Source organism: Mustela putorius, unplaced genomic scaffold (assembly GCF_011764305.1).
Source record: "Mustela putorius furo isolate JIRA1106 unplaced genomic scaffold, ASM1176430v1.1 tig00003834_pilon_pilon_pilon, whole genome shotgun sequence".
In the NCBI taxonomy this organism is placed as follows: Eukaryota; Metazoa; Chordata; class Mammalia; order Carnivora; family Mustelidae; genus Mustela; species Mustela putorius.
The window spans coordinates 6756144-6778273 of record NW_025421987.1 but is presented as its reverse complement, the minus strand read 5'-3'; the positions used below and the strand labels follow the sequence as shown (position 1 = coordinate 6778273).

General features: G+C 37.4%; 1 long non-coding RNA gene across 1 annotated transcript; it reads left to right on the top strand.

The window, feature by feature from the left end:
* Positions 1–2348: 2348 nt before the first annotated feature.
* Positions 2349–7145, top strand: LOC101674578. Its single transcript, XR_006609021.1, has 3 exons — positions 2349–2488; positions 2666–2819; positions 6522–7145. It is a non-coding gene; the product is annotated as an uncharacterized LOC101674578 (long non-coding RNA).
* The last annotated feature ends 14985 nt before the right edge of the window (positions 7146–22130 follow it).

Here is a 22130-nt window from a genome sequence, read left to right as displayed (position 1 = left end):
AGAATAGTATCCTCCAAAGCCAAGGAGAACCCAAACAAGCTGTCCCAGTAGGAGGTTCTCCAGACTCTCAGAGAAAGAGTAAACACGGCTAAGGAGACCGCAGTTGGCCAACTGTGCCATATGTAAGGAGAGGTGAGGACAAGGGGTAACCTTGGGAAAGACAAACCGGAGGATCACAGTATCCTTCAAGTTTTTCAAGTCACAATCACTGTGATTTTTCATGGTTATGTAAAATAAAGGCAGCCCAGGAATGGGCAAAGGAAATGAGTAGGCATTTTACAGAGTAGAACACCCTAAATGGCCAGTAAAAATAGGGGTAAAATACATTTTGTTGACCTCAGTAGTTCCTATAGATAAAGTAGCAATGAGATCTCACTCCTCGTTCATCAAGTTGTAAATACAAATGGTTTAGGTCCAGGTGCCCAGTGGCTTGTGGGGAAAGCTATCCTTGCACATTCCTACAGATGTGTGAACTTTTCAGGCTATCCTGGGAGGCACTATGGCGATGTCGCTTAGCATCAAATCTACGTCTGTGTACACATACCCGTACATTTTTCTGGCTCAGTGATCCTACTGGAAGACACTACTCCATAAAACCAAAAACCAACTATATAAAGATGCCTGTTGCGGGTGCCTGCGTGGCTCAGTAGGTAAAGCGTCTGCCTTGGGCTCAGGTTATGATCTTGGAGTCCTGGGATGGAGCTCCACATCGGGGTCCCTGTTTAGCCAAGAGTCTGCCATTTCTTCTCCCACTCCCTCTGCTCATGCTTTCTCTCTCTCTCTTTCACTGTCTCTCTCTCAAATAAATAAATAAAATATTTTTTTAAAAGTTGCCTATTGCATCATTATTTGTGAGAGCAACAAAACTGGAAACAATCTGAATACTCATAAAGAGGTGAATAATTGAATAAATTGCAGGACATTCATACTAGGGTTTATTGCATAACCATTAACAAAAAACATATTAATTTTTTCCTAGTCATCCTTGAAGGATTTCAGCAATGTGTGGCTAGGTGCAAAAAGCCAAATACAGAAAAGTAGGTGACATATGAGTCCATTTTGGAGTAAAATATGTAATGTATTTGCATATGATTGACCAGCAGAAAGGTGTGGAAAGAGGAAAGAAATAGAGGGGAGGTAAATAATGGATAAAATATAAAGCTGTCCAAGTGAAATCAGTCAAATAGAGAAAGACAATACCTCATAATTTCACTTATAAGTGGAATCTACAAAAATCAAACAAATAAAATGAAACAAATTTCAGACTCGAAGATAGAGAGAACAGAATGGTGGTTGCCAGAAGGGAAGTGGGTTGAGGGGTGAAATGGGTGAAGGAAATCAAGAGATACAAATACCCAGTTATAAAATAAAGAAGTCATGGGGTTGCAATGTACAGCGTGGGAGATATATTCAATAATATTGTATTAACTTTGTATGGTGACAGATGGTACCTAGACTTATTGCGATGATCATTTGTAGCGTATACCAATGTCAAATCACATTGTCGTACACATGAAGCTAATAGAATAGTACATGTCGATTATATTTCCATTAAAAATAAGTGGCTCGTGGAATTCGGAGAATCCTATGACTATGACCATATTTACATAATAGGATACAGGAAGGTATAATAAACAGAGATGTTATGTGTTAGTCACGGAAACGGGAATGCATCTCTGAGAGGAGGAACTTCAGGTAAATCTCTTTTCTATTCATTGCTGTATTTCTTTTCACAATGAACATGTGTTTTGTTTTGTTTTGTTTGAGATTTTATTTGTTTGTCAGAGAGAGAGCACACAAGCAGGGGGAGCAGCAGGCAGAGGGAGAAGCAGGCTCCCCGCTGAGCAAGGAGCCAGAAGTGGGACTTGACCCTGGGATCATGACCTGAGCTGAAGGCAGATGCTTAACAGCCTGAGCCACCCAGGTGTCCTGAGCATGTGTTTTCTTAATCAGAAGAATTAACAATGATCTATTTCAATTCAAGTAACTTAGACTTATTGCGATGCCTTTTACACAACATCTCACTATTGCTTCTATACAACATTTCACATGGATGAGTATGGATCATGCAAGGGACCAATGAAGGCAGTGGGGGAAAGACTGGGGGGAAAGACTGGGGAGAGGAGTGTTTGAGCCAAAATGTGCATTCTTTTATTTCCTGCACTCTGGATCTATTCAAATCTCGTCTCCTGCTGAGGGATTCAGTGCAGAACTAAAATATGATGACTTACTTGGCAGCAGCAGAAAAAAGAGCATTTACTCAAATGCAATAGAGATAAGCAATAAGTTTCAGTGATGCATATAGTATGTTCTCTGCTCGCCTGCTTGTTCTTTCTTCTCTCAGCAGAAGCTCGACTGAAAATAAGCTCAAACAGCAATTCGCCAAATTAACGAGTCACCTCACTTGTGACCAAATCACAGAGAGATGCTGAACCCCAAGCTTTTGCTTCCTGGAATATATGTAGTTTGAAGAGACTTCACTTAGCAGGTAAAGGGGTGGCCTAGCCAGTTTGAGTTCTCTGGGAATGAGATGCAGAAATCATCTTTGTGCAGGATACCCACACATAATACCCAAGTTAGCGCTCCCCAACTAACCACTTCTGAAAAATGGCAATACAAAAAAAAAAAAAAATACACCTTTCCTCTTTTTCCTGTCCTTTTGCAGCTTCAAAAGAAGGCAAGATCATAATCGCAGAGTAAATCCTAAAAAAGTTGCAGGAAGAAATAAAGAGATGAGAAGAGAACTTTGATAAAGTACTGGTTGGATAAGCAAGAATTTGATAGAGGATACAGTCAATCTTTACCTACAGAGACAAGCGGTATTTACTGTTGGTTTGTGTTTCCTTTCTTTCTCTGGTTGGTTCCCTGATGGTCGGTGCTGGGTGCTATGAACAACTCTGCCTCAGTCATTATGCACAGAAATTAACATGTGTCCTTTGGGGTCTTCTGATTGGCTAGCATGAAGCAAGTTCCTCCCTTGGGAGAAAGAGACAGCCCCTTGTGAACCAAACCACCAGGAAGATGGGCAGTTTCCCCAAAGGAAAAAAAAATACTAGGCAAACCAAAATATTCACTGTTCACTGCATTGAAAGGCTCTTGAGCAGTAATATCCTCGGTACTATCCTAATGTGACTTTTTTTTTTTTTTTTTGTCTACTCTGTCTTTTAACATTTTTTTGGCCCATACAAGCACTGTATGAATGCAAAATAGTTGACTTTTTTCCATGGGGATTCAGAGTGAGGATTTTACCCCATACATTCACTTTGAAAATTATTTCTAGAGGTATCTCTTTATTTGTTTTTCCTTGCTGGTCCAGCTAGTACTGTTATATACTCTTGGAAAGGTTGACATTTGATTTTTTACCATAAATCACTTTTGTACGCTATTGGGAAAATCAAATAAAAATGTTACTCCTTAGTACTTTCAGTTATTGATTAAAATTCTCCAAATAAAATAAAATAAAATAAAGTTCTCCCATAAGATATATCTCTAAGCAAACACAAAAATGCCTTTTTCTTTTTGGAAATTCACCTTAGCCATGAGAAGCGGTGCCTTTTCCTGACGTCGAGCCACTTCTCGGCTGCCTATATTTTCTGTTGTTGTGTAACAAATTGCCACGATCTTCACAGTTTCACACAACACACACTTATCTCTCAGTTGTGAAGGTCAGCAAACATGTGAACATAGCCGGGCTCTCTGCTCAGAGTCTCACAAGGCTGAAATCAGGGCCTTGACCTGACTGGGAAGTATTGTGGAGCCTCTAGGAAAGAATTTACCTCCAAACCCATTCAAGTTGGCATACCCTATTCCTCTGGTTGTAGGACTGATGTGGCCATTTCATTGCTGGCTGTCATCAGGGAATGGCTCTGTTTTCCTACAGAAAACTCTGCCTTTCTTCTGGGATGGCCCCCTTCCTCTCAGAGCCAAAAATGGAGTCCTGAGACCTACTCCTGCTTGGGTTTCTGTGGTGTTCTCTTGTGCCACCATTTGGAGAAAGCTTGCTGCCTATAGGGGTGCATAGGACTGGATCAAGACCCCCTGGGCAATCTCCCTTTCTTAGAGCCAACCGCACCCCTATAATATAACATAATCATGTAATTTGATAACTCATCAAATTTGTAGTTTCTGGAGACTAAGGAGCAGGTGGGACATCTGAGACGTTTAGAAATTCTGCCTGCCATCTTGCCTCTTCCTCCTCCTCCTTCGAGTCAGCATTTTAGTCAGTGCTTGATGTGTGCCCAACAGGTGCCATGTGGAGGGCTTTCTATGGACTATGTTTACAATATCTCTGTGAGTTGGGCACTACCGTCAGTTCCATTTTTGCGTAAGAAAACAGGCTTAGGCAGCAATGTTCCTTGCCCTAGGTGACAAGCCAGCAGAAAAGGTGATGTCAGGATACGAATCCAGGCCTGACTCTTGTGATTTTATTCTTAACTACTTCCCTGGTTAATAGTAGCCTTTTCTCCTCCTAACAGTAATCTTTTAAAATAACAAATTACAAACTCTCCTAACAGTAGCCTTTTCTTTTTTTTTTTTTTTAAGACTTCATTTATTTATTTATTTGAAAGAGAGCGAGAGCACGAGTGTGGGGAGAGGGAGAAGCAGGCTCTCTGCTGGGCAGGGTCCCAACACGGGGCTGGATCCCAGCATCCTGAGATTATGACTTGAAGCGAAGGCAGGCTTTTAATGGACAGAACCAATCAGGTGCCCCTAACAGTAACCTTTTTTTCTTTTTTTTTTTTTAAAGATTTTATTTATTTACTTGAGAGAGGAGAAAGAGAGGGAGCATGAGCAGGGGGAGGAGCAGAGGGAGAAACAGGCTCCCCGCTGAGCAGGGAGTCTGATGTGGGACTCAATCCCAAGACTCCAGGATCATGACCCAAGGCAAAGGCAGACTGCCGATTAATGGGCTGAGCCACCCAGGCACCCTTACCAGGAACCTCTTAAAATAACAAGTTATAGACTTACCTAAAGGTTTTAAAGTTACATTTAGTTCCTATTTGATTATATTTGTTGTATTCAGTATCTCATATGAACAATCTATAATAGACTCCAGTATGTTGGAAGCCTAAACAGAATATTTTAATTTTCCATAATAAGTAAAATGTGCTGTATTTGAAATGCAAAAAAAAAAAAAAAAAAAAAAAAAAAGAGCCATTGTCATTTTCACGACAGGCATTTTGAATTGTTTCTAATATAAGTGGTCATTCAGGATCAGCCAAAGTCACAGCTGCTAGAACACCTTCGTGTGTATATTATTAAAGGCACCACTTCAGACCTCTGGGCAGACCATTCAGAGGAAAGTGTGGTATAACTTAGAAAAAAGCACTGTGTTCTGGGCTGTCACTTGGGGAATGAAATCTGGATGGGCTTTCACTTCTACCCACACCCTTGGCATAATGCCCTCTGCCTCTCCAGACCAGACAACCATAGGCTGAGGCCCGCTCTCAGGCATGCCCCTTCCCCAAGCCCCACTTTGCAAACACCGGTGCTCACTTACAAAACTGCCACATACCTTACCCACTCTCATTATGCACTCTCTTGCTGTGGGCCTAAACTGCTGTCTTGTGCAAGATCAGATATCTTTCCAGTGCCTTCCATTAGATCAGATACTGAAGAGACTGGCCCAAGACACCATTGGAAATGTTTTACAAATTACACAGCAGCCAAAGAAATGGATTTTATGAGTATCAATTTAGAGAGACTTTTATACCGTTATCTTTGGTGTAACTTTTCACATTAATCTTTTCTATTTTATGGGTTAAGTATAGAAACACCGAGAAGGGAAAAAAGTCAGAAAAATAATCTTTTGGGTATTTCTAAATTGCCCAGTTCACTTTTTATAATCCTGCCTACAAATTAAAACACAAAAGACAGGAATAAAGGATTCGCTGTGTTTCCCAGTCAACATTAGAAACACTGTCATTCAAAAGTTGGGCTGTTTCTTTGTATTTAGTGTAGAATTTATGAATTCCCCTAAACCACTCATATTTCACTTAGCACTCTTTGGAGTCTTTTGAGTACTAAAACGTTTGTTTTAACGCAGCACATTAGTGTCAGAATTTCCAAAGTAAGAGGCTAAATTACTCATTGTCTTGAAAGGAAATAATATTTGTTTTCACTTTTATGGCAGAAGCGGTAACAACAAATATGAAAACCAAACCAAAACAAAAACTTAAAAAAGTCATTACCTCAGAAAATACATCTCTTTCCAGCGCCCACAGTTCGTGACTTTCATTTACAGTGTTTTGCTTCAAATCTCAAACTCCACACTAACGGTCAAATATTTAGAATATGAGTCCCCAAGGGCCCGGGTCAAAGTCCAGGCTGACAGCTTGGTTCTGCAGCCCACAGGGCAGCAGTAAAAACTCAGTGACTTCTTCTAACATCCTATTTAAACCTATTTAAAGGTCTGATGTATTGGTTCAAGGTAAACTTTTTCCAAATTCAACTTTAATTTCATGACACAAAAAAATTCCGATTTGATGTTTAAATTCTTTTATTTTATAATTCCTCTTTAGAAGCAAGTGGTTCATTATTCCTCTTTGGATTAAACAACAAGCAGAAGACCCACCACAGGACTCACCATAGATGACATCAGCAGCCAAAAGCATTTCACTGCTTAATCATGAAACAGATTCAACATTGAAACAATACCAAAGACTCATTCGTTGAAACGGAAGATGCATGCCATGGTCATTTTGAGGTAGAGAAGCATAGAATTGATTTTTCAAAAACCTTAGCTGGGAGAAGTTTGTATCCCACACTTGACAAAGAAAACAAACTGAACTCATGGATTTGTTGTTTAAGCCCCTCCGCAGAAGCCATAGAAGTCATTTCCTGTGATCAGTCCATAGTTAGATTAATCTTCTGCACCTTCTTCATTTGCTGCAGTGGGTGTTCGATAAATATTGATGCTCGGAATACTGACGCAGAAGTTCTGCCAGCTAAGCACCATCAAAGAAAGGCTCAAGGATCCAGAGAGTAAGTAAGGTAGAATAGAGAGGTACATAAGATAGTCCAGAGAGTAAATAAGGTAGAATAACCAACCCATTATGTTAGCATCCACTTGACTAAGGGGTCTAATTCTTTGTTTTTCTGTAGACCAGATGAACTGGAGGTGGTACCAATTTCCAGATGATAAACATCCAGACCGATAGCCAGTAGACTCATCTATATTACGCATGTCTACTGATTTAAATCATCAACTAGATGCCAAATATGCATATGGTATTATGAGTGGTTTGGTGTACTATGAGAGGCTCGGTCTTTGGGTTTAAGATGCATTCCGTGTCACTTCTCAGCCACTAAGAGGTAAAAGGTAGTGGAGAATGGGCAGTACACAATTTTCCTTCTTTTCTAGCATTGCTTTTTCTTTCCCATTTTCATCTTAGAAGATGTTTCAGTAAACTTCATACTCTGTATTTTCTAAAGCTAAAGAGAATGGCTACATCCTATTTTTTGATGGTTTTTGGTTTTCATACTATATCTGCGAAGAGAGAAAACGGAGATATGATTATACAATCCAAGCGGATGATCCCTCTAGTATCTGGATAACTCGAGAGTGTGTGCCAGCAGGCTCAAGGTTCTAAATCGAGGGAGGAATTAAGCAGTGTCTCATGTTCTTTAATTCTGTGAATTCGAGTTCGCACAGTACTATGCAAGGTTGTTATTCTTCCTATGAATATATATGTTTTTGTTTGTTGTTGCCCTTTGGGATTCTTTTAAAAATCCACAAGTTAATTCATTTCATGGCCGAAAAAATTATACTCTAGAAAGAAAATCAGTAAGTTGGCATGCAATTCTCAGAGGGAAAAAAGTGTGATATGAAATTGAGTTGTGACTTGAGAAAAGTATCAGGTAGCAGACACTGAAGCTAATTAATGAACCAACCGATAGTCTAGGTTCCAAAATGACTAGACGAGGGATTTTGGTTTTGTTTTGTTTCTTTCCTTCTTTTCTTTTTCTTTTTTGCCATCAACCCCTTCCCCCTTTTTAAAAGAGCTTATTGATTTATTTGAGAGAGAGAGAGAGAACATGGGCTGGGTGAGGCGCAGAGGAAGAAGGAAGTTCGAATTTTGCTTTGATGGTCTGTAAGTCCAAGTTCACTAGCTACCTCAATGCTAGTTCAAGAAGGGAGAATATAACTGATAAGGAATAAACTTAACTAGAGTCATCATACCAATTACTTGTGTTGATGATACAAAAGTCAGCAATATTAAAAATGTCACTTAAAAATGAAATTATCCAGGTGCCTGGGTGGCTCAGTGGATTAAAGCCTCTGCCTTCGGCTCACGTCATGATCCCAGGGTCCTGGGATCGAGCCCTGCATCGGGTTTTCTGCTCAGCAGGGAGCCTGCTTCCTCCTCTCTCTCTCTGCCTGTCTCTCTGCCTACTTGTAATCTCTGTTTGTCAAATAAATAAATAAAATCTTTTAAAAAAAAAAAAAAGGAAATTATCCTAAATCAATTATCAACCTTGGAGGCTGAACGTTGTTGATTCCGTCTCTAGTGTTAGAAACGTGTTGCAGAATCTACAAAGTGGGCAACAGTGGCCCCGCATGCACACTCTCACTTCTTTTCTCTTTTCTTCCTGTCGTCACCGGCATTGTCAGTGTATGGCGAGGATGCAACCACTGCCACTGACAAATGGAAGACAGCCCATTTATCCGGGATGATCCCTTCTCATTAAAGAATTTTTTAAAAAAGGTTTTATTTATTTATTTATTTATTTATTTATTTATTTATTTGAGAGGAGGAGAGAGAGAGATCACGAGCAGGGAGGAAGGCAAGAGGGAGAAGTAGACTCTCTACTGAGTAGAGAGCTTGATGTGGGACTTGATCCCAGGACCCTGGGATCAGAACCCGAGCTGAAAGCAGATGCCTAACAGACTGAGCCACCCAGGTGCCCTTAGGAGCTTTTAAATCGGGCATGAATAATGGTAAACAAGAAAGGAGACCAGACCACCCCAAGGATGGCACGGGAGCTCAGAGCTCAAATATGAGCCTGCTGGCTCGACAGAAGAGCTGTGGATTTTATACGTATTTTGATATTTCCCTTCTTGAACTAACATTAAGGTAGCCAGTGAGCTTGTACTCATAAACTGGGTAGTTTGCTCATCTCTAATGTGGGAATAATAATAGTGCATGCCCTTAGGGTTAATGAGAGGATGAAATATATTTAGATATGAGAAGCACTTAGCAAAGCTCCTGGCACACTCTAATAGCCATGTGTATTGCTTAGCATTATTGTTACCATTATTATTTTAAGAGAATTTGAGAAAGCCACTATGAGTAACAGAATATAATATTCTATCCATATGAAACTATGGATAAAAGAATAACTTTTTATACCAGTTCCTTACAATGCAGTAACGACAAAATTCATTATGGATGAATTCCAGCAAAGCTAAGAACTCCAAACCAATGCAGATCGAGATTTTCTCTAATTTAGAAATTTCTCCTTCGCGTGGTGTTAATATCAACTATCCCTCATTTATTCATTCGGTAAATATGTTTTAATCACCTAATGCATGACAAACATTAAACTAGTTTGTTTTTCATCATAAACAACCTACCCGAACGAGTGGACCCTTTTGTGAGCTGATGGGGAAATATTTACCATGAAGAAGATGGTTCATGGGGTCCAACATCTCTAGATTTCTACAATGTGGATCTCAGGGGGTGCAAGTGCCTGGATACTGGAAATGAAAATGACCAAAAAGTGAGGAAGATGCCACAAGTAGGAGGAGACCAAAAGTGAACTTCATTAATTAAAAAATGTGCTTGGATCCGTACCAGATGGGGGAATAAACATTTCCTTTCCCATTCTCTGTTCCTTCTCTTTTCTTATTCGTCCTGGGGCCCTTTCCTGATGATGATTCCTATGGTTCTGGACTAAACAGATGGACCATATTGTCATACATAGAATGCCTGAGGGTTCTAGCTATGAGGTAGAACTTAATTTCTATTATAGGTGTTAATGCTCTAAATGACCTAGTTGCAAATGAAATTTTTTGGTGCACAATTCATTTGCCTGTTGGAGTTTATATTTTTCTTATTGCTGTGATAATTTTCTGGTTCTGATAATGAGTATCATGAATGCGGGAGAATAAATGTTGATGTTTTCATTTTCTTTATGTGTCCTACACTCATTTTCTTCCCTATGTACTTATTACGTAGGTTAAAGATATTAACTTTATTTTCAATCGTGAATTCCAAAATGACTTCAGGGAGAACAAAACGGACAGATGGGTGGTTTATACTTGAAAAGAGATTAATTTGCATGGTTTCAAATTAGAGTGAAGAGATTTTCACCTAAAGGAAATCAGAAAACAAAAGAGTAGAACATGGTTTATTCCTTTCTCCATAATTTGCTACCACTACGGGTCAGTGCATGGCAATAATTTCAACTGTAATCCTTGTGTCATTCAAAAGAAAAATGCCAAGTGACAAATGAAACGTAAAAGTCAATTTGTTATTCTGGACAAAAAAAGTTTTCCTGGAAAATTCTAATTAGCAAATTTGTTTTGATTTTTTCTTCCCTATGTTCATCAACAATATCATTACTCTAGACTTAGGCTTTACCTGGTTCTATTACTGTCTGAAATGATAACTCAAGTTACTGACAACAGAAGTGTTGCATAGTTTCTGCAAACAAACCAAATAAACATCACAAAATGCTCAATTTATGATGTTAAAATATTGTCAGACAAAGCAGCAGTACTTAATGGCCATTGTCATCTAGCTACACTGAACCAAACCACCAAGGAAGTAAACTCAAGTTTTCTTACATAAGAACTTATCTTAGAAATATTTCCTCGACTTCCCACAGAATTTTCTCGGTGCTGTTCGGCATCTGGTTTCTGCAGCTTGCCTATCCTCACTGTGTAACTCAGAACTCATCTTGTGAAAGACACTGAGATCTCACAGAAGTCTCTTGATGTACCTGCTTCCAGAACACACAGACTAGCACTGCAAAGTTTTGTATGTCCAGATGTCTCTTGCACGTTCCCTTTGACTTATACCCCAAGGGTTGGGAAACTTTCAGAAACGAGCTGCCATGCTCCCTTCGCAATCTCTGTCTTTGTGGCATCCGAGGCGTAATGGACGACAGTAAAGTTGGATTAGAGAACCACTGCCTCTGTTCAAAAATATCTTTACTGTTCCAGAGCTTTCTGTTTGCTTATCACTCTCATCATTGTAGTCTGGTTCTTTCCTCCAAGGAGTTGACATGAATACTGAGGAATTGAGATTTGGCGGGAGAGTGTGTACATGTGCATTCCACACTATTTAATGGCTAGAAGGTATTTAATATTTATTTAATAATTTAAATAAGGTATTTAATAGCTAGAAGATGGTATGAAGGAATGGGATTACTTGAGTTGAGAGAAAGGAAGTGCTCAAAGTTAGGAGATGGAGATAGGAGAAAGAGGGAGCAGAGTGTCAGGGGTCATTATATCCTTGATGTTTTCTTGAGGCCTTGGGGGCAGGAATAGCTTTGCAAGCCACTGAAAGGTAGGAATGTCCTCATCATCGGGATTATTCTAGCGTATTTTGTAGGGAATATACCCCAAAGGACATAGACTAGGGGTGGAGACTGGATTTTACCAGTGGCAAATAAAATAGTCAAAATGTTCTTCCCAACAAGATGGAAATAATCAAATAATCATATTCGATTGGTTCTAAATGAACTGACTGTTTTGCACGGTGTGCATTAATATTTATAATCTGTGGTACCAGACATCTGTATAAAATGTGATGAACTACCTATTAGCTATGTACTGACTTTCCCCATGATCTCATCTTCATGCTCGGACTGAAATTCCCCAGCTGTGACTTACAGAAATGCTTGCTCATGGGCTGTGTCATTCTCGTTTCTTGTTTTCCACAAGTATTGACTAAGCACCTACAGCGTTTTAAGGAATATATTCAGTACAAAAGACACAGTAGTGAACCGAGTGCCTTTTAAAAATGAATAGTCTGTGTAAGGCAGGTATTAAGCCCTAGGTCAGTTACACTGATGGAATTGTTATAGCCATTTAATAGGTAGGCCCGAAGAAGAACTATGAAGAGCCATGAGAACATGTAACACTGGGAGACAAGCCTAATCGGGAGAGCCAAGAAAAACTTTCCTGGTGGGGGTCAGAGGGTTAGAGTTCAAAGGGTGAGGCAGGGCACTAATGGTCTCAGAGGAGGGTAACTTGGATGAAGACCTTAATGCTTTCTCAAAAAACACTTTTAACTTTGGCTTAATTATAGATTACAAGAAGTTGCAAAAGAGTACATAGAGTACTGTGAACCTTCCACCAGTGTCCCACAGTGGTGACATCTTGAATGCCTGTTGTAGAATATGAAAACCAGAACCTGACAGTGGTATCATTCTAGTAACTACACTACAGTCCTTACTCAGTTTTTACCAATTTTTACATGGGCTAAGGGGTGTGTGTGTGTAGTTCTATGTGATTTTCCCCCATGTAAAGATCTATGTAACCACTGCCACAATCAGGGTATAGAAGCATTCTTCATCACAAAGACTCCCTTGTGCTTTCTCTTTAAAGCCTCATCCCCATCTCTGTTCCCTGGTAACCACTGGTCTGTCCTTTTTTTCTATAGTTTTCTCATTTAGAGAATTTTCTGTAAGTGGAAATCTATGGTATGCAACCTTTTTGAGATTGGCTTTTTTCACTCATCAGGATCCCCTTAAGACCCATCCAAGCTGTTGGGCTTATCAGTAGATTGTTCCTTTATGTTGCTGAGTAGTAGTCCATTGTATGGGTGTATCAGACTTTGTTTAGCCACTAACTCACTGAAGGACATTCTGTCTACTTTCAATTTAGGGTTATTATAAATAAAGCCTCTGTGAACACTCGGGTATCCCACTACATTCTGAGGAGTGAGAAAAAGGCTGTTGTGTCTCTGGCGTAAAATAGGGCTTCTTGGGAACCCAACTGTGCAAAGCCACAGATCCTTTCTGGACATGGTCTTTAAAAATGCAAAAATGCATGAATAAATGCCTAAGAGGAAACTGAATGTAAACCCAGAGTGCTTTTAGGACTCTGACTTTGGGTGGTAGATCAGATATCCAGATGGTTGCCTTTTATCTTTCATCTTTTAATCTAATTGTTTGAACATAATGAGGTGGTCAGATTTGAATACTAGTTTACAGATGGATGGGGGTTACTCTATACTTGAGATAGCTAATTAAGACATAATCTCTAAAAACAGGCTTACAAAATCTTCTCTTCCCTCTGTTCACTGAGAAAAAACATATATTTAGCAAAAGAATTTTATTGGAAGCTCCAAATTGAAAACTGTCAGCTCAGATTCTATAACCTAGGGAGGATTCTGCCTAGTGGTGTGTTGATGAAGAATGCAGAAAAACAAATTGAGAAAGCTCAAGTATGCTGGGTTTTCTTGAGATCAGCAGGCATAGCATAATGTGCTGTGAGAATTCTGATCAAACCAAAGGTCTGCAGAGAGCGGGTGGTCTCCTGCCATAGGAAATATGGTTTTGAAAATTAAACCTGTTACCTATTTCATTCTTATTCACTTTCTTGATAATATTTAATTCAATAATTTTGAGGGAGGAGGTGGTGACCACTCAAAGAGATCCACTTAATGTGAGTTAAAGGAGAAAATCACCGAGGAGATTTTAGAATCAAATGGGCCCTACCTGATTTAATCCAGTTTATCAAAACAGTTGTTCTTAGAAGGTGTTTTGCTCCTTTGAAACTCTGGGTCTCTGTTTGAGCATTTCCTGTTCCTATACTGCAACCTTGTCTTCTGTTTGCCAACCTGAATTCTTCCTCCTCTAAATTTGCCTGAATTTGCCAACCTGAATTCTTCCTCCTTTGAAGTCTGCCATTGAACTGATAGTTTCCCTCACTGATCTCCTGCTCTAGTTTCCAGGACCTGTCAAATTGTTGTACATCTTGGTCTCATATGCCTAAACACAGTAATCCATTTAAATATGAGAATAAAATAACAAAGTATAAACAAAGTATAAAGTTTGGAAAACGTGGGATGGGAAGATTTATAATATTATTATCCATAGTCCCTTTCAAAAATCTTTCAATGTAATGACGATGCTCAATGTTCAGAAGAGTGAAGTGAAACAAACATGCTAACACACTCTTGATAGGTATTGTAATTGGGATTAGCCTTTTAGGAAAACCATTTGAACATTTAAAAGCTTTTATATGCATGGGCCCAAGAAACCCACTTCTATAAATGCTTGTTAAAATAGTCATTATATTATGTACAAAAGGTTATATATAAGGTTATTCTTTGCAGTATTACTTGTGATATAGAGAAAAGAGAATTTAATAAATTAAAAATGTCTTTATAGGCATTACAATTAAGTATTCAAAGAATATTTAATGACCTGAGAAAATGCTCATATTGTAAAAAAAAATGGGAATACAGAAGACACATAACATTATGTACCCTGTTCACTTCAGACCTAATCAGAAGTTTCTTTCCCCTCTCTGCCTCCTTCTTTCAGAATTTTGCAATAAATATTTTGCATCTGGGAAAGTTGGGGATTACTTTGGAAATTCACATTCTGGTTTCCAAATCTAACATGCATCTATGATTAATTTCAAATAATTGGGAAAAAATACATTTAACACTAAACACATGAAATCTAAAAACTAAAGAAGACAAAGTTAGTTTTTTCTCAGATGTTCATTAATTACTATGCTAGTTAGAAGAGATTTCCACTGATAAAATCACAAATCAACAGGCTTTATTGTGCCATTGTCTACGTTGTATATAAAGCCACATTACACGTTACACTTGCCTGTTGCCTTGGAAATAACATTGTACCTGTAGTGGTCTTATTTTAGCTCTTGCTCTATCTAGAAATGGTTGTGTGATACTGGAAAGCTTTTCCTCTTTGGATCTTAGTTTTCTCACCAGTGAGATGAACATAAATGTTTTGAAATGGTTTGCCATCCCCCAAGGACAGAGAGAGAGTGTGTGTGGGCATGTGTGTGTGTGTTGAAGTTAATGAGATACAAGTTTTCAATAATAGATGAGAGGTTTGAAGCATATCACCTCCAAAAACTCTTCAGACTCAAACTTTTTTGACTGTGTGATTTCATGATGTATGTATTACCTGCTGCTATATTGCTTGTCTCCTTGTAACCCGTGGCATGTCTTCTACTGAGTTCCTTCCAGGTGCTTTACTGAGTACATTTTATCCTTGTGGATAAAATGAAGAGCTATCATGTTGGCAAAAGTTTAAAGGTTTGAAAATACCCAGTGTTACAAGGGCTGTGAGGAAAGGGCATTATCAAAATCTGTTGTTGGAAATTTGATTAATTCTGGAGGGCAATTAGGTAATAATCTACCTAAAATTAAAATGTGTATACCCTCCAGTTAGCCATTCTACTGCTAAGAAGTTCCTACAATTATACTTATAAATGTGGAAAGATTTATATAAAAGGATATTTTTCTGTAACATTCTATAATAGAGAAAAATGCATACAACCGAAAATGAGTACTAGATATACAAAATATAGTACAACCATACAATGGAAAACTATTTAGCCATTCAAAAGAATGTGTTGGATCTGTATGTACTGAAATGGAAAGATGTCTAAGATACTATGGTAATCGAGAATAGCAAATTAAAGAGCAATTTGTATGGTGTGACATGTGTAAAAAGAAATCTGTGTTTACATAGAAAAAAATGCAGAGGTAGATAAGAACTTGTTAGGAACAGTTACCTCTAGGGAATGGGACTGGAGGGTATGTTTTGTTCTTAAGTACTGCATAAATCATTCACCATGAATACGCATTGTTCCTATAATAATAAAGGAGTAATTTTCATTCACAAGATTAGAACTAATAAAGAAATCAGCAAAGCTGCAATGATCATTGTTGTGCTAGATATATTTCCCTCTTTTGCACTATTTTATTTGGGGAGACTCCCAAGAATGTAATGCTAGCTCATTGGATTTAAAAAGTTACGTATCAGATTGTTTTCCAAAGAGTTGTTTGTGCCACTTGGAGTTACCACCAGTAGCATATGAGAGTAAGAGAGTAACAATTTTACTAGTAGTATTTGTAAAACAATTGTTTCTGTTCATTTAAAATGCAAATATAAAATTTAATTACTGTTTTAATTTATTAGCATTTTGTACTACTCCTGTTCTGATTCATTTTGTTATTGATAATTTATGCTAAGAAAAATTCCTAAATACAAACAACAGCAACAAATAAACGAAACTTTATGACAAAAACTTTTTATTCTAAAAATACCTGTAATAGTGAAAAATTAGTAACAACTTAAAATCCATGAGAAACAGTTAATTATGGTAGGTCCACTTCTTAGCAAAGCACACTCAGTTTTTAACTATATATGCCAATAATATAATAATGCAAAAGTAGGTTATACTTACAAAGTTCAGGAAATGTGAAGAGCTAATATATATAATTACTAAGTCACCAGAACTGCATAAGAATTATATATCCATTCATTCATTAAATAAACAAAGGAAGGAAAGTCATTAAAATGGTAAATTAGGATAAATTTCATTAAAATAGCAACAGTGAAAGACATTTTACTCTCTATTTAATATTTGTTAACTTTTTTCTTTATTTGATAAATATGCATACATTTTTTAAAACTCAGGAAATTACCTGATAGAGTTATTTTTAGAATTAAATTAAAAAGAGATTATGTAAATGTCTATTGGTACAGGGTCAAGGGCAGCACTCAATAGAGAGGTTGGTGTTCGTTCCATACCTACTACAAAATAAATAATTATACATTCCATACTCTGTATCTTTAAAAAAAAAATATTTTATTTATTTATTTGACAGACAGACATCACAAGTAGGCAGAGAGGCAGGCAGAGAGAGAGGAGGAAGCAGGCTCCCTGCCAAGCAGAGAGCCCGATGCGGGGCTCCATCCCAGGACCCTGGGATCATGACCTGAGCTGAAGGCAGAGGCTTTAACCCACTGAGCCACCCAGGTGTCCCTACTCTGCATCTTTTATATGCTGGGGAAACCAAAGTTTTCTGTCTTCAAAGTGAAGATAAAACTCCTGTATTGTCTTCTTACCCTCTTTCCTTAACAATAATGGTAATTTTATACACAATTACAAAGAAATACAAAACAAAACAAAATTTAACAAAATAAAAACAAAATACAAAAACAAAACCAAAAATTCTTTGGAGAAAGAATGCAGAAAAATATAAGGTAAAGTTACGTTGCTCCAGAAAATTGCCAAGATATAAAAAAGAGAAAAGTTCATGTTGACAGTCCCACCATATTTGAGGAAGAAAGCAGTGATACAGATATCTACTATTTTGATAGATGATTGAAAATACAATTTCCCTTTCCTCTATAAAAGGCATGACTGGTGATTGAGTAAATGTCATATGCTGACTCATGAAATTGGGAATTGTACTAAAAATTGTTAAGAACAAACTAGCTTCAATTTTGTGTTTATCAAAATTAGCAAGAAAGGATTTTAAGAGTTTAACGATCTAATTTTAAAATTATTTTGATTCAGAAATTTGCAGTTATTTTTCTAAAATATGCGAAACTGCAAAAGGAAGCAAAAAGTTGTATTTGGGGGTAGGACCGAAGATAGAAAGCCTTTGGCGGGGTGGGGACAGTTGTTGAATAGGGACAGCCCTTCCAAAACATATGCGACTATCAAGGAAATTGCTGAGCAGGAAGATAAAGAATTAATTCTAGAGTTCAAAGTTGATAATCTACAATGTGGTTAACTTGTCTAGGAAAAATCAAGGTTTAGCCTATTTGAATACATGCACATTTCATTTGTTGGAAAGTTGATATAGAAAGTCTGAAATTGCCCATTACAGTTTAAGGGATGATTGAGCTCCAAAAAGATGCACCACGCCATCAACAACACTCTCCATCTATTTCCTTTAATTCGTTAGCAGTAAACTTTTTTTGTGCCATCATCACTTCTTCCCATATTCCAAATGCCCACACTGCTTTCTTTACCTTGTTTCCTATTATTTTTGTACACAGTATGCAAATGTACTAAAATTGAAATATAGCTTAGCAATTTGTACCACTGTAAAGCCTTAAAATATAAAACAGGACTATTACATATTTTGATTTAATGGGCCTGGTGTTGTACTACGTATTTATCTCAACTCACTCTTAAGATGTCAAATGAAACTCAAAAATCTGTTTTAGTTCCAAATGTAGAACTATTAATTTTATGGCCTAATATCTGATTAAATTTAACTGTGCTTCTAAGAGTATGCAGGTTCCAAGCATTAGACCAACTGACTGTTTAATTCCATCCTCTTAAGTGGAATTGAGCCCCATCTTGCCAAATATGATAATATTGTGGGGGGAGGATGGAAGAGTACCGAAGCAGTAGATGCCAGAAAGCTCTGTGCATTTATGTCTTCTGTTTGGAAGGCTAACCAAAACATGTTAACATCTCCAGTCTCCACATCTGGGTCCGAGAATAGACAATGAAAAAGGAGAAGTTTTCAGTGATTTCTTATTGCCTTGATAAACCCATTTAAGAGTCGGCAGACCTATAGAATTAAAACAGAACGGATGTACACCCAGGAATAGGCTGTCCAGGTAGGCTTTGAGGCTGCCTAACTAGTTCTAAGGCTATTTACCAATGGCCAGCTTTTGAGGTAATGCCATTCTTAGTCTGAGAAAAAAAGGGCACAGACAGGCTTATCCTCATAGCTGTCGAGAATCCTGCTGACTGGTTCATTAAACAGAACTGGCAACTGACTCCCACGATAAAAGTTCTTGATGGCTTTCCAAGCAAGAGGAAGGGCGTTGAGTGACACATATAAATATATAAGGGAAAAGAAAGGTGAGCTTGAATGGCAGTGACCTTTTCATGAAGGGTTTATGGAAGAGGTACTAGTTATAAGGCCTTCGACTGCATTCTGGAGAATTTATTCACGCCTAGACAAATGGTAAGACTTTGGAGGAAATTTTGGATATCCTTTATACATACACGGTGAAACTTTTGAAAAGAGTGTAGTTTTAGGCATGGATAATGACACAGGACTATTGTATTGTTATTTTTCTTAGTTCTACGGCTGGGTTTGTGTGAGAATTTCTTGAGGATTCTTTTTAATGGGAATAACCACTTCCATTATTTTTATCTCTGAGTATTCTGTGATTATCTATTGTCTAAATAAGTACTTACTGATGTATATTATGCATATAACAAAATACCTGAAGTTCTTCAGAAGAAATACAGAATGCAAGCAAATGATATTCAAATTTAGTTATTTTTAAGATATAATTGGATAAATTCTATGTAGTGACTATCATTTTCAAATGTATTTTTTTCCAGAATAAATGTACTTTAAAATCTACATGATGATAATTTATCTCAATTATCCTTTGTCCAATTTTTGTATCAACTACATGGTAAAAGAAACTCATTTTAATTAGAGATCTAAATAGATACAAGTATTATAATAGGCCCTAGGTACTCTCAGGTTTGAAAAAAAAATCAGTGTAAGTTGTTAGTATTATAAATGTTTGGAGTACATCCTTAGGAATACATCTAAAGGAATTTTTTTCTAAAAAAAGTGAGGTATAGTGTTTAAAAGTCAACTCTCTGTGGAGGTAATAGAAACACCAGTAAGTATTTAATCATTAGTGGAGTGACAGTATTTTATTGTTACTTAATAAAGTTTAATCCTCATTACTGTCACCGCTTTTTGCATATATTTTCGCTCTTTCCACCAAAAATTAGTATTTTTACAAGCATCACACTTTTTAAAGTATCATGATTTTCTTATCTTGCTAAGTATATGTCATATGTACAAAATCACATCTTCAAACTTATCCTAATTCATAAAAAGATAATTAAAAACGATTTCTAACTGTTTTTACAGATTCAAATGTTTTCTATTCTACTTGAAATATGTTGATAAAGTCTATTCTTTTGTTACTTAAAGAAAAAGCAGTGATTATGCTGGTTTCAAACCATTTTGACAATGGTTCTAATACGCTTTTCTTTTTTGCTCTAACTGTGGAAAAATGGCTGGCTTAATAAATTGAATTTTAAATGATTCTCATGGAGCATTTATATAACAACTCTAAGATGACTATAACAGAGCCAAAAAGTAATTAAAGCTTCATAAATGCATAGTGACATGATCCAATCAGTCATTTACATTTAGGTAGTTCAAAGTCAGAGGACCTAGGAAAGCCTTCATTCATATGAGAGGAGCAAATAGAAAGAATAATAGGAAAATGAGAAGACAGTTTTAGGAAATTAAATCAATGTTAATAGATAGAAATGGATAAAGGAATAGCTTTAAGAATAATTTTCCCCTTAAGACAGAAAGAATCCAAGAAATATGATGTATATAAAATATTTATGACAGGAACAATATTCTTTTAATAAGAACAATAGTAACCTAAAAAATGAAAATAATAGGTCTCACCATATCAAACCTTAACAACTCATTTAATATGTACGTGAGCCAATGTTTTCGTCAAATTTTAAATAAATTAATGTGCAAAATAATTTTTATAAAGGGTGATTTAGGAAAAGTTGCAAGTGACAGAGCGTTTATTTTCTTTAATTGTTTTCTTTTTTTTTTTTTAAGATTTTATTTATTTATTTGACAGAGAGAGTTCACAGTAGACAGAGAGGCAGGCAGAGAGGGAGAGAGGGAAGCAGGCTCCCTGCTGAGCAGAAAGCCCGATGCAGGGCTCAATCCCAGGACCCTGAGATCATGACCTGAGCCGAAGGCAGCGGCTTAACCCACTGAGCCACTCAGGTAAGAAGGAATGAAGGAAGAAAGGAGGGAGAGAACCTCATAACTCAACAGGAGGGAATAAGTACACTGTCTGTGCTTCACTGTTGCTAAATCAAATACTAGGAGAACGATCTCACTTTAGGTGTATACACAATCTCCTAATGGGCATTTCTAATTAACTCTATCACAGTCAATTCAAAGTCAAGCATATTCTCAATCTAATTCGTTACCTCCCTCCCACTCCATGCGCCCTTCTAGATGCCCTATAGCAAATACCATTTCCGAGATCTATCAAGCTGGATACATGGGGACACCCACAGGCACCTACTTTTGCTTTAAAGGCCATTTTCTATTGCTTCGATATCTGGACTACCTCTTGATGTACTATCTCACTGCGCCAAATTGCATAGTCTCTGCCCATTTGCATACTGCTAAATTATCTCTTAACAGTGAACTTGGCCAGGCCACTCTTTTACTGAAAAACCGACTATGAGCAGAGATTAGGTGGACCTCTACTACCCCTGCCCCTGCACTTGACTTCTAGGTAAAAATGGACTAAAATCTTCATCTTCCCCAATTCCATGGCTGCTTGATCAAAAGGGTTTCCAAGGGTTTAACATATGCCCACAGGGGTTAAATTTGCAAGTCATCTCAGCCTCAGTTTGTGGCACGTGACATATATGTGTCACTAACTCAGCCTACCCCTTGATTTTCACAAACAATAAATACTTAACATAATACAGGTTTGATGAACTTAGAGATCTGGAAGAAAGTTTGAGGAGTGGACTAAACATTCGCAGTACAAGTCATTTCAAATGGATCAGGGAACTCATCGCTCCTAAAATATCCTTCATTTCCCCTTACGTGGTGGATATTTACTAACATGTTTATGAAGCTGTGTTTTGTTTGTTTTTCTCTGTCTTGTTGGGTTTTCCCTTTCCTTCATTTCTCTGTTTCTAGTCTCTTTCTTATCAAATAACTCCAAATTCTTCTCCTTCCATCTTTCAGAGTAATTCAGCTACCTCTTTCCCAAACCTCAGTCACATTAAAGCTCATCCGACTTGCTCAGTTAAGCCCATCAAGGCAGAGAGAAAATGGCTCTCCATTTGATTACCGCCTCTTTCCTTAGAAGGCAGGTGTAGTCATTTAGGAAAGAAAAATAAGTGAATCTAAAAAAATAAATACCGTAGAAACAAACATTGCCAAGAATTCCTGTCACATAAAATCCGACTCCTTAGTTTATCCTGTAAGAACCTACTTTCTACCCATGTCTTCAATCTTTATTTTGATGGGACCCCCACCCTTCTAATTCTCCAGGTACAGGGTACTTTTCATCTTTCTTTAAACATAACAGCCCCTTTGTGCAATCTATATCTTTTT